At 40.8% G+C, this 12,022-nt stretch overlaps 1 non-coding gene across 1 annotated transcript; it reads left to right on the top strand.

Moving 5' to 3' along the window:
• The first annotated feature begins 1,155 nt into the window (after positions 1-1,155).
• On the top strand, positions 1,156-1,262 carry LOC113615442 (U6 spliceosomal RNA). Its single transcript, XR_003431004.1, has one exon. It is a non-coding gene; the product is annotated as a U6 spliceosomal RNA (small nuclear RNA).
• Positions 1,263-12,022: the final 10,760 nt, after the last annotated feature.

Raw genomic sequence — 12,022 nt, 5'->3', positions numbered from 1 at the left:
GCTCTGTAGCAGCACTAGGACAATAATTCCATTACACAAGAATCATTCAGCCAAGGACTGAGTTTCCTGCAAACACCTGCAATCTCTTGGTACTCTCCTTACTTGGTCTGTAGCCTCTGCTCACCTATCTAAGAATGAGGAAGGGGAAACAATAATGCATTACAGAACAGACCAAAAACCCTATCTCCGTAACTCTCCATTCCCTTGTCAATATTCTCATTTATAGAGGCTGAAGATGATGATAAGGGACCATCATTGTTAGAGGAGTTGTTCTCTTTTATCTGTCCAGTAAAGTCTTTCTCTACAATGTGGAGTACCTACATGCTCTTCTCTCCTTGAGGACTCAGCTCAAACTCTAAGACAACAAGAAAAATCTCTTTGAACATCACGTTACACATGCACAACCAACTTTAATTTTTACAACCACGTCTTGAGTTAGAGAAAAAAGGTAATTAAGACTTAAGGAGGTAGGAACTTCTGGTTAAACATGGTGGATTGAGCACACACATTTATCTCTGCTTCATCCAGAAACCACATCAAAATGAGAGTAAGGAAATTTAAAAACATAAAGGAGAAGACGAGAGATGTAATACTGAAAAATGGAAAGTCATATGTGTAAAGTTTTAAATCCTTAAGTTTGAATACTTTCCATTCTACTCATGAGGTAGGGAGTGGAAAACCAAACAGGAATAAAATAATTGGAGTCTTAGAACTTGTAAAGACTTTAAAGATTAAAAGTTCTTTGTCCTCTGGAAGCAGGGGCAAGGGGACTGAAAATTCCTTTTTGGGGATAATGATTGGCCCAGGAGACAAAGTTTACAGGAGGTAGAAGACTGATCTCTCCCTCACCCACCACACAGTGAGTCACCCCCAGCTGACCATCTCTGGCACCTCCACAGGGCTTCCAGTCAGCTCTCTTGGACCTCACGCTTAAGTTGGAACAGACAGCCAAGGCTTGCCAGAGAGTTGAAGGCAGCCTCAAACATAAAAGTCAGAAGCCAAAAGAAAAGGAACCTGGAGGGTAATGAAGGGAGCAGAAGAAAATGTCCAAAAACCTGCAATTAATATCTTCAGAAATCAAGAGAAAATATTGCACCCATGATAAAAGAAAGGATGCTATTTTTAAAAGGAACATTCAGAAAATAATAAAGACCTGTGCTCGCTTCGGCAGCACATATACTAAAGTTGGAATGGTACAGAGAAGATTAGCATGGCCCCTGCGCAAGGATGACACGTAAATTCGTGAAGTGTTCCAAATTTTTTTTTTTTTTAAAGGAAGAGGAAGTGAGGCAAGCGGACCCAAGGCCTGGGGTTGGCTGATGGTATGGAGTAGTTGCCATTTCTCACTAGCTGATGGCATTTTATTTTATTTTATTTTATTTATTTTTTTGGCTGCGTTTGGTCTTCGTTGCTGCGCGCAGGCTTTCTCTAGTTGCGGCGAGCGGGGGCTACTCTTCATTGTGGTGCGTGGGCTTCTCACTGCAGTGGCTTCTCTTGTTGCGGAGTACAGGCTCTAGGCACACGGACTTCAGTAGTTGTGGCACGTGGGCTCAGTAGTTGTGGTGCACGGGCTTACTTGCTCCACGGCATATGGGATCTTCTGGAACCAGGGATCAAACCTGTGTCCCCTGCATTGGCGGGCGGATTCTTAACCACTGCACCACCAGGGAAGTACCTGTTCCATATCTTTTGTATAACTGATTCACTTTGCTGTACACCTGAAACTAACACAACACTGTAAATCAACTATACTCCAATAAAAAATTTTTTAAAAAGAAAATAATAAAGACTTCTTGGAAATTAAAAATAAGAAGTGAGGAACTTCCCTGGCAGTCCAGTGGTTAACACTCCACCCTTCCACTGCAGGTGGTATGGGTTCGATACCTGGTCAGGGAACTAAGATCCCATATGTCCATCCAGCCAAAAATAAATAAATTAATTAATTAATTAAATAAAAATAAAAATATGGAAGTGTACGGAATTCCCTGGCGGTCCAGTGGTTAAGACGTGGCACTCTCACTGCCGTGGGCTGAGCTCGATTCCTGATCAGGTAACTAAGATTCCCACAAGCTGTGTGGCATGGGCGAAAAAAATGAAGGAAAAATAAAGGAAAAAATGGAAGTAGAAGTTAGTAATTTAATAAAAAAGATTCTAAGATAAAGTTGAAGAAATATCCTGGAGAGTAGAATAAAAATACAAAGAAATAGAAAATATGAAATAAATGTAAGAAAATAAGAGGTTCAGTCTAGGAGACAGAATATCTGGGTAAAAGGAGTTTTAGAAAGAGAGAAGAAATAGTCAGTGGGAAAATTATTAAAGAAATAATTCAATAACGATTTCCTGCACTGAAGGACATGAGTCTCCAGATTGAAAGGGCCCATTAAATGCCTAGCACATTAAATTTAAAAAAACAAAGAAACAAAAATTAAAAAAAATCAAACACCCAAGGGTTTTTCATCATGGAATTTTAGAGTAAATATTAAGAGCAACTTCTAGAGTCTTCCAGAGAGAAAATCAGGTTGTATACAAAAGATACTCAGCTGCATGTTCAGAATGGCATTGGATTTAATAATATTCCAAAAAACTAGAAAACAACGGGGCAATGCCCTCAAAATTCTAAACAAACGTTATTTTTAATATAAAATTGTATACTCCGCCAAGATGTTTTCAGGCATGCAAAGACAGGAAATTTGCTTTCTGGGCTCCCTTCCTCAGGAAGCTAGTGGATGATGAATTCCACTAACACAGAGCATGAAACCAGGGAAAATCAGAACATGGTATCTAGGAGACAGAGGATCCACACAGAAGACAAACAAAGGGATTCCCTGGATGACGGTGTAGGGAAGAGCCAGGACAACTTTGCAGCAGGCCTCATGCAACCAGCCAGATTGGAACAGAAGACCATCACATGTGGTCATCAGGCTACCTACTTTGTTTGACCAATTTGAGAGGTTTACACTTCTAACAGAGGGAATGCAAATGAAACAAAGAAACAGAAGAGCCCAAGGCAATTATAAATTCTAGAAGAAACAAAACTGTGCATAGGAGTCAAATTTAATAGTGGCTTAATAGTGAACAGAGTTTGCATAGTCATAATTATACAAACAGTAAATACCAATTTATCCAAAAATCATTGTCTACTATTGGAAGAGGGGATGAGTGTTGCATGTGGAGTAAAGAGCTAAATCCCAATCTTCTATCATAAAAAGTGTACTAAGTGAACTAAGGATTTTATTGATTTTATTACCAAAATTTGCAAAGCAACATTTCCTAAAAGCAGTAGGTTGGAGAGGTTTATTTTGTTTCTGATGAGCTATAGGTTTAGGGTTTTTTTCTCAAAAAACTGCAGATGGGCTTCCCTAGCGGTCCAGTGGTTAAGACTCTGCCCTTCCAATGCAGGGGGCATGTGTTCGAATCCTGTTTGGGGAACTAAGATCCTACATGCTGTAGCAGTATGGCCAAAAAAAATTAAATAAATAAAATGCGCAAAAAATGCTGAAATTTCCTACATCAGTTATAGAATTTCACGGAGATCTCTCTCTACATACATTAAAAGCAGCTATTAGAATTGTATAGGGAATTCCCTGGTGGTCCAGTGGTTACGACTCCACACTTTCACTGCCAAGGGCCTGGGTTCAATTCCTGGTTAGGAAAATAAGATCCAGGAAGCCTTGCAGCCAAAAACAAAAGGAAGTGTATAAATTGTCATTCATCTCTCACACAATATGAAAACAGTGTTATCTCTGAAACAGCTTAAGTCGGTTTTACTTGTGATGGTGATTAAAAATGCAGATTAGGGCTTCCCTGGTGGCGCAGTGGTTGAGAGTCCGCCTGCCGATGCAGGGCACATGGGTTCGTGCCTCGGTCCGGAAAGATCCCACATGCCGTGGAGCGGTTGGGCCCGTGAGCCATGGCCGCTGAGCCTGTGCGTCCAGAGCCTGTGCTCCGCAACGGGAGAGGCCACAACAGTGAGAGGCCCGCGTACCCCCAAAAAAAAAAAAAAAAAAAAAAAAAATCAGATTAGTTACCCCACCCAAGATGTACTGAACCAGTATATCTCTGAGAACCAGAAGTGACATATGACTGCATCCCCCAATGATTGTTAGGTGTCCTAATGGAATCTATTAGAAAAACACATCTTGGATTACTCTAATGTGTTTTCACATTATAATAATTTATTTTGCATCAAATTTGTCCTCTCAGGATAGGAAGTTACTTTCCTCATAACTCTGAGGTGCATAAAGTGTTGATTCCATCAATATTTCAAACAATACCTCATTCTGTTGTTTCATCATTATAGTCTTAACTCATTTGTCATATAGCTCTGATTTCTCTATCCTGACATCAGATAATGGCCTTGTGTTTTATTCATATTTTAACTCCATTCCATTCTCAGGAAGGTCAGTAAAAGAATATCTCACGGGACTTCCCCGGTGGCGCAGTGGTTAAGAATCCGCCTGCCAATGCAGGGGACACGGGTTCGAGCCCTGGTCTGGGAAGATCTCACATGCCACAGAGCAACTAAGCCCATGTGCCACAAATACTGAGCCTGTGCTCTAGAGCCCGCGCACCACAACTACTGAGTACACGTGCTGCAACTACTGAAGCCCATGCGCCTAGAGCCTGTGCTCCGCAACAAAGAGAAGCCACCGCAATGAGAAGCCCACGCACCACTACGAAGAGTAACCCCTGCTCGCCGCAACTAAAGAAAGCCTGCACGCAGTAATGAAGACCCAACACAGCCAAAAATAAATAAATAAATAAATTTATTTTAAAAAAAGAATATCTCACAAGTATTGTCAAAATATGACATTGTAATATAAAATAAAATCTGAGGAAAATATATTTTATAAAACTATATGAAAATTGACCAAACAAGGAAACAATAAAGACTAAAAAATAATGAGCTAATTGTCAATTTAAGAAGTTAAAAAAAAAACAGCAGAGTAAACCCAAAGAAAATGGGAGCATATAATAGAATTCCAGGCTGATGTTTATTTTCCATCAAGACTTTACATACAATTCCAATGTGGTTTTGTATCTATTGTTGCCAATTAGAAGCCTGTTGTCCAACCTTCTTTTTTCTTTTTTCTTTTCTTTTCTTCCTTCCTTCCTTCCTTCCTTCCTTCCTTTTCTTTCTTTCATAGATTATATTTTCATGGCTCTAATGTGTGTAGGGGGATGATAAGAGAGGATGAATTTGGGGTATTTTGAGGTTAAAAGGACAGGACTTCAACATTGTTTGGCAGTAAGGATGCAAGAAAAGAGAAAAACAAAAGATGATTCACCCCCTTAGAGAAAAACAAAAATAAGAACAGGCAAGGGCATGGCGAAGAAGATGGGTTGGGTGTTGTGGGACACTTAATTAAAAATTCCTGTATCTGGATGGCTCTATGGATTTGAAACTCTGGAATGCATTTCGACCTATAGGCTGAAGCTACAAATGCAGACGTCAGCAGCATAAAAATATGACGGATGTTGGAGATCCAGAGAATGAGATGTTGGGGATGTTGAGAGAGAGAGGGCATAGAGTGAGAAGTAAGAAAGCCCAGGATGGAACTCCCAAGGAATACTAATGTTTAAGGAAAAAGCAGAGAAAGAGAAGCCTGAAAAGAAAGTTGAAATAGTGGGGCCAAAAAATGGGGGTGGGGAGTGGAGAGAGTGCCATCACTGAAACCAGGAGAAGAAACAAGTTTCAAGAAGAAAATGCTTAACAGGGCCAAATGCTACAGAGAGAGCAAGCAAGATAAGGGTTAGAGTCGATAAGGAGGAAGTCACTGGTGACCTTGGGAAGAGGTTTCTTCAGGGATGCAGGAGGTGGAGGAAGAGCGATTGTAACAGGCTGAGGGGTGAGCAGAAGGTTTGGAGGTGGAGAAGACTTCTCTTTGGAATAGCGGAGATGTGAAAAAGAAAGAGACTGGGGGAATTCGCTGGCAGTCCAGTGGTTAGGACTCCATGCTTTCACTGCCGAGGGCCCGGGTTCAATCCCTGGTCAGGGAATTAAGATCCCACAAGCCTCACAGCATGGCAAGAAAAAAAAAAAGAGAGAGAGAGACAGGGTGGTGGCTGAAAGGAGTGGGGGATTTGATTGTCTCTTTTTTAACATTTTTATTGGAGTATAGTTGATTTACAACGTTGTGTTAGTTTCAGAGGTACAGCAAAGTGAATCAGTTATACATATACATATATCCACTCTTTTTTTTTTTAAAGATTCTTTTCCCATATAGGCCATTACAGAGTATTGAGTAGAGTTCCCTGTGCTATACAGCAGGTTCTTATTTGTTATCTATTCTATATATAGTAGTGTGTATATGTCAATCTCAGCCTCCCAATTTATCCCTCCCCACGCATCCCCTGGTAACCATGTTTGTTTTCTACATCCGTGAGTCTACTTCTGTTCTGTAAATAAGTTCAGTTGTACCCTTTTTTTTAGATTCCACATATAAATGATATGATATTTGTCTTCCTGTGTCTGACTTACTTCACTCAGTATGACAATCTCTAGGACCATCCATGTTGCTGCAAATGGCATTATTTTGTTCTTTTTTATGGCTGAGTAATATTCCATTGTATATGTACCACATCTTCTTTATCCATTCCTCTACTGATGGACATTCAGGTTGCTTCCACGTCCTGGTTATTATAAATAGTGCTGCAATGAACATTGGGGTGCATGTATCTTTTTGAATTATGGTTTTCTCTAGTATATGCCCAGGAGTGGGATTGCTGGATCATATGGCAGTTCTATTCATAGTTTTTTAAGGAAACTCCATACTGTTCTCCATAGTGGCTGTACCAATTACATTCCCACCAACAGTGTAGGAGGGTTCCCTTTTCTCCACACCCTCTCTGGCATTTATTATTTGTAGATTTTTTGATGATGGCTATTCTGACCAGTGTGAGGTGATACTTCATTGTTGTTTTGATATGCATTTCTCTAATAATTAGTGATGAAGAGCATCTTTTCAAGTGCTTTTGACCATCTGTATGTCTTCTTTGGAGAAATGTCTATTTAGGTCTTCTGCCCATTTTTGAATTGGGTAATTTGTTTTTTTGATACTGAGCTGCATGAGCTGTTTGTATATTTTGGAGATTAATCCTTTGTCGGTTGCTTCATTTGCAAATATTTTCTCCCATTCTGAGGGTTGTCTTTTTGTTTTGTTTATGGTTTCCTTTGCTATACAAAATGTTTTAATTAGATCCCATTTATTTATTGTTGTTTTTATTTTCATTACTCTAGGAGGTGGGTCAAAAAAGATCTTGTCAAAGAGTGTTCTGCCTATGTTTTCCTCTAAGAGTTTTATAATGTTTGGCTTTACATTTAGGTCTTTAATCCATTTTGAGTTTATTTTTGTGTACTGTGTTAGGAAGTGTTCTAATTTCATTCTTTTACATGTAGCTGTCCAGTTTTCCCAGAACCACTTATTGAAGAGACTGTCTTTTCTCCATTGTATATTCTTGCCTCCTTTGTCATAGATTAGGTTACCATAGGTGTGTGGCTTTATCTCTGGGCTTTCTATCCTGTTCCATTGATCTATATTTCTGTTTTTGTGCCAGTACCATACTGTTTTGATTACTGTAGCTTTGTAGTATACTCTCAGGTCAGGGAGCCCGATTCCTCCAGCTCCATCTTTTTTCTTTTTCTTTTTTTGCGATACACTGGCCTCTCACTGTTGTGGCCTCTCCCGTGGTGGAGCATAGGCTCCGGACACACAGGCTCAGTGGCCATGGCTCACAGGCCCAGCCGCTCCGCAGCATGTGGGATCTTCCCAGACCAGGGCATGAACCTGTGTCCCCTGCATCAGCAGGCAGACTCTCAACCACTGCGCCACCAGGCAAGCCCCAGCTCCATCTTTTTTAAAGAATTTTAAAAATTAATTATTTTTTTTTTTTTGGCTGCATTGGGTCTTTGTTGCTGTGCATGGGCTTTCTCTAGTTGCAGTTAGCGTGGGCTACTCTTCATTGCTGTGTGTGGGCTTCTCATTGCGGTGGCTTCTCTTGTTGCGGAACACGGGCTCTAGGCGTGCAGGCTTCAGTAGTTGTGGCATGAGGGCTCAGTAATTGTGTCTCACAAGCTCTAGAGCGCAGGCTCAGCAGTTGTGGAACACCAGCTTAGTTGCTCCATGGCCTGTGGGATCCTCCCAGACCAGGGATCAAACCCATGTCCTCTGCATGGGCAGGCAGTTTCCTAACCATTGTGTCACCAGGGAAGTCCTCGTGATTTTATTTTTGAAAGACAACATGTGAGCTTTTCTGATTACAAAGTAGTTACATATTCTTTTCATGCAACTCAGAAAGCACAGAAAGGACTTCTCTGGTGGTCCAGTGGTAAAGAATCCACCTTACAATGCAGGCGACGCAGATTCAATCCTTTGTCAGGGAACTAAGATCCCACATGCCACGGGCAGCTAAGCCCCTGCGTCACAACTACTGAGCTCGTGCACCTCAACTAGAGCCCGCGTGTCCCAAACTGCAGAGCCCACGTGCTCTGGAGCCTGCGCACCACAACTAGAGAAGAGAAAACCCACACACCACAACTAGAGAGAAGCCCGCGTGCCGCAACGAAAGATCCCGTGTGCTGCAACTAAGACCCGATGCAGCCAAAAATAAATAAAATAAAAAAATAATAAATAGACCTTAAAAAAAAAAGCTCAGAAGAGTGAATAGACAATTCTTCTATAAACCCAGTTGACAGAGGTGACATCATCCTTATGTGACGGTCCTTTAATTCACCCACATGTATTTGAATAAAAATTGGGAACTTTGAAGGATGCTTGTTTCATTTCATACATCGTGAGCATTTTCCCTTTCCATAACCTATAATATTTTTGTTATTATGAAGGAAATATACATTGTAAAATAAAACATCAACCAGCAAAGTATAAAGTCTCAGGTAAGGTTATTGATAGCGTGGACTTGATGTGTACATGCCAAGTGGAAAGCACTGGCAGAGCAGATTCTGAAGACAGAAGAGACAGGAGAGAGGACATAACTGCTGCCAGGAGGGGCTGGAGGAGGTGGGAGGGAAGGGGTTCAGACTTCCTGAGGGCCTTGCCTCCCTCTGTCATGGTGACATCTTCCGCTGAGAGTGACAGGGGAGAAAAGGAAGGTGTGATGAAGTCATTGCTGCAGGGAAATGGTGAGAGGGCTGCTGATAATGGGAAATAGCTGTTTTGTGATGGCTCACATTCCAGTGAGATAGACTGGGTTTTGATCTTGGTTCTGACCCCTCATTAGCTAAGCATCCTTGCTCAAATGACTTAACCTCTCTGAACGTGACAAGTCTAGAAGAAAAAGCTGAAAAGGTAGATGGTTGAGAACCAATCCATGCTTGGGGTTTAGCCGGGCAAGTGTGGGGTAAAACGGAGCTTGGGAGATGAAGTTATTGGCAAGATAGTACTTTAAATGATAGGTTATGAGGTCTTTGCTCATTAGAGATGGAAACTAAGCAAGGAAGAAGCTATCAGTAAAAGAAATTGAGTTCAAAGAAGTATTTTTACGTTTTCCTGTACTACAAAAGTAACATTCTGAAACATTTTCAAACATTCATAAAAGCAACACCTCACCACAAATCTGGGTTTCTATCCTCCAGAAATAAATACTAAGACATTTTCACCTCTGTCTTGGCAGGCCTAGCGTTAATCTTGGAAACAATAGGTATAATTAAACATTTAAGTGTCACCCATGCTATGCAGCCCAGGCCTCGGAGGCTGAAACTGACAGGCTACTTTTCTTTTATCAACAGGTTACAAAGGCCAGAGAAAAAAACCATACTGAACAGATTAGGTCCAAGATGGTGGACAAAGTAGGCTAAAGGTCGCCGCTTTCCTTGCCTTGATTCATCTCTGTGTTTCCATACCAACCCCTGAGAACTGAAGGACACTTGCCCTGATTTATCTGTTTGCTTCGAATGTACCTGCTATTTGGCAGAGATGCTTTGCAGCTGTACTTTGCAAGATACACAGTGTTCAACTGCCCCCAAACCAGCTCTGAATTGACCTCAGCAACCCGCCTGCATAGATGAAACCTGAAGCAGTCCAAGTGTTACCTTTGCTTCACTACCCTGCTAAGATTTCCACACAAAGGGGGCATTTGCACTTTACCAGAACAGTTTATGCCATGTGCAAAGGAATGTGGAAGACTGCACATGCCACGGCTGCCCCTGAAAATCCCTGCCCCTTTCCTAGAGCCCCAATGACTGTCTGCCTCCTAACCCTTAAAATTCCCTTACACCCCTCCCTTTAGGGAGAAGGTGCTTTTAGAACCCCCCTTCTCTGTTCTCTGGCCATTGCATAAAAGCGTGTCTTGCTTGCACCAAACTCAGTTTCATCATTGGCCACTCGAACTTGAGCAGGAAAGAAGACCTTGAATAGCCAGGGGGACTTGGGTTCAGCTAGGGCCCCAAGAGGAGAGGTTTGTGTCTAATTCAGTCGCAAGAGCATGGATTCTACAGCCAAACTTCCTGGGTGCTGTCCTCCGCTCCATCACTCCCAGGCTGTAGAACCGTTCTCAGACTTGTTGGTCTTAAGATGACTTTATCCTCTTAAAACCTGAAGATTCCCAAGAGCTTTTGTTTACGTAAATTATATATATTGATATTTACTATATTAGAAACTAAAACAGAAAATTTTAAATATTAATCCATTAAGAAATAGCAACCATAAACCTATTACATGTTAACATAATTCAGTTTTCATGAAAAATTAACTATATTTTCCAAAACAAAAATGTAATGAGAAGGATGCACTGTTTTACATTTTTGCAAGTCTCTTTAACAGAATATAGCTGGATTCTCATATTTGTGTCTGCATTCAGTCTGTTGCAAAATGTTGCTGTAAATCCAGCCTCACAGATATGTTGTTAAAAAAGGGAGGAATATTTCAAAACCCTTTTCCAACAGCTGAGGATATTTTTGATACTACACCAAACCTTGATACACAGTAGTTTCTAAAAGATTAGTCACAATGTGGGATCCAAAACCGTATCAGTGAACTTTTTGCAACCTGTTACATTTGAATCCATTGCTTTTTTTTTTGCATTTGAAATGGATTATTTGGAGAATATTGGTTCACTGCATAATGCAGATCTTCCTAATGTTGGCACACTACAATATACAATTTTGATACATAATAGAAATTTATTAATATCCATCTAAAAGATTTTGAGAATGTCAAGTTCACTGTGGCACACATAAGTTTTCCAAAATTCAAAATTTCACTTGAGAACTCAAATTTCATCACAGACAACAAAAACTGTAGTTGCTTTTCCTGAAGTGAGGCTCACTCCATTTATTTTTGAGATAGTGTTTACCAAACATCCAAGTCTGAGTAACCATAGCTTGTTCAAGTAAAGATGTTATTCTGTGGAAAAGTGGCTAGTTCATCTCACGACTCAAAAAGCCGCACAAGCGCCCTTCCCCAGGTCAATCACTGTACTCCAGGACGCGGCCAAGTGCTCTATGGGTATTTCCCACTTTACCTCAAACATAGTAAGTATGTAAACTCAAGGGTTGAGATTTAATACAATTAATTTGTTTTAACGCTTCATCACAGACAGTTTTTGGTTTTTTTCAAGCCAGGGGTGTATGGGGGTGACGGACACAATGACGGCCAGCACAGTGTCGTGCCATCGCCTTGGATTTGTGCTAAGGCACCAACACTTTTACCCCCACGGCTTTGGCATCAGTGCCAGTGTCAACGCAGTGGAAGAGGCGAATAACATCATGGCACAGTATTATTATGAAAATAGTTTTGACCTCACAAACCCCCTGAAAGGGTCTTGGGGACCCTTAGGGGTTCACAGACCACATTGTCAGAACCATCACTGTAGAGTAAGTTACCTACCTTCTCTGGCTTTCAGTTTCCTTATTTATAAAACAGAACTAATAATGCTACAGCTACCTCATAGGGTTGTTGTGAAAGCTATATGACTTAAAACATGTAAAGCACTTAGAATAGTCCCTGGCACATTGTGTTATACAAGCATTTGCTAATATTATAATCATATATGCAATGCCATTAAA

Source organism: Aethalodelphis obliquidens, unplaced genomic scaffold, assembly GCF_003676395.1.
Source record: "Aethalodelphis obliquidens isolate GAN/ISIS:26980383/991018 unplaced genomic scaffold, ASM367639v1 scaffold116, whole genome shotgun sequence".
Lineage (NCBI taxonomy): Eukaryota > Metazoa > Chordata > Mammalia > Artiodactyla > Delphinidae > Aethalodelphis > Aethalodelphis obliquidens.
This window is presented reverse-complemented; position numbering and strand designations above follow the sequence as displayed.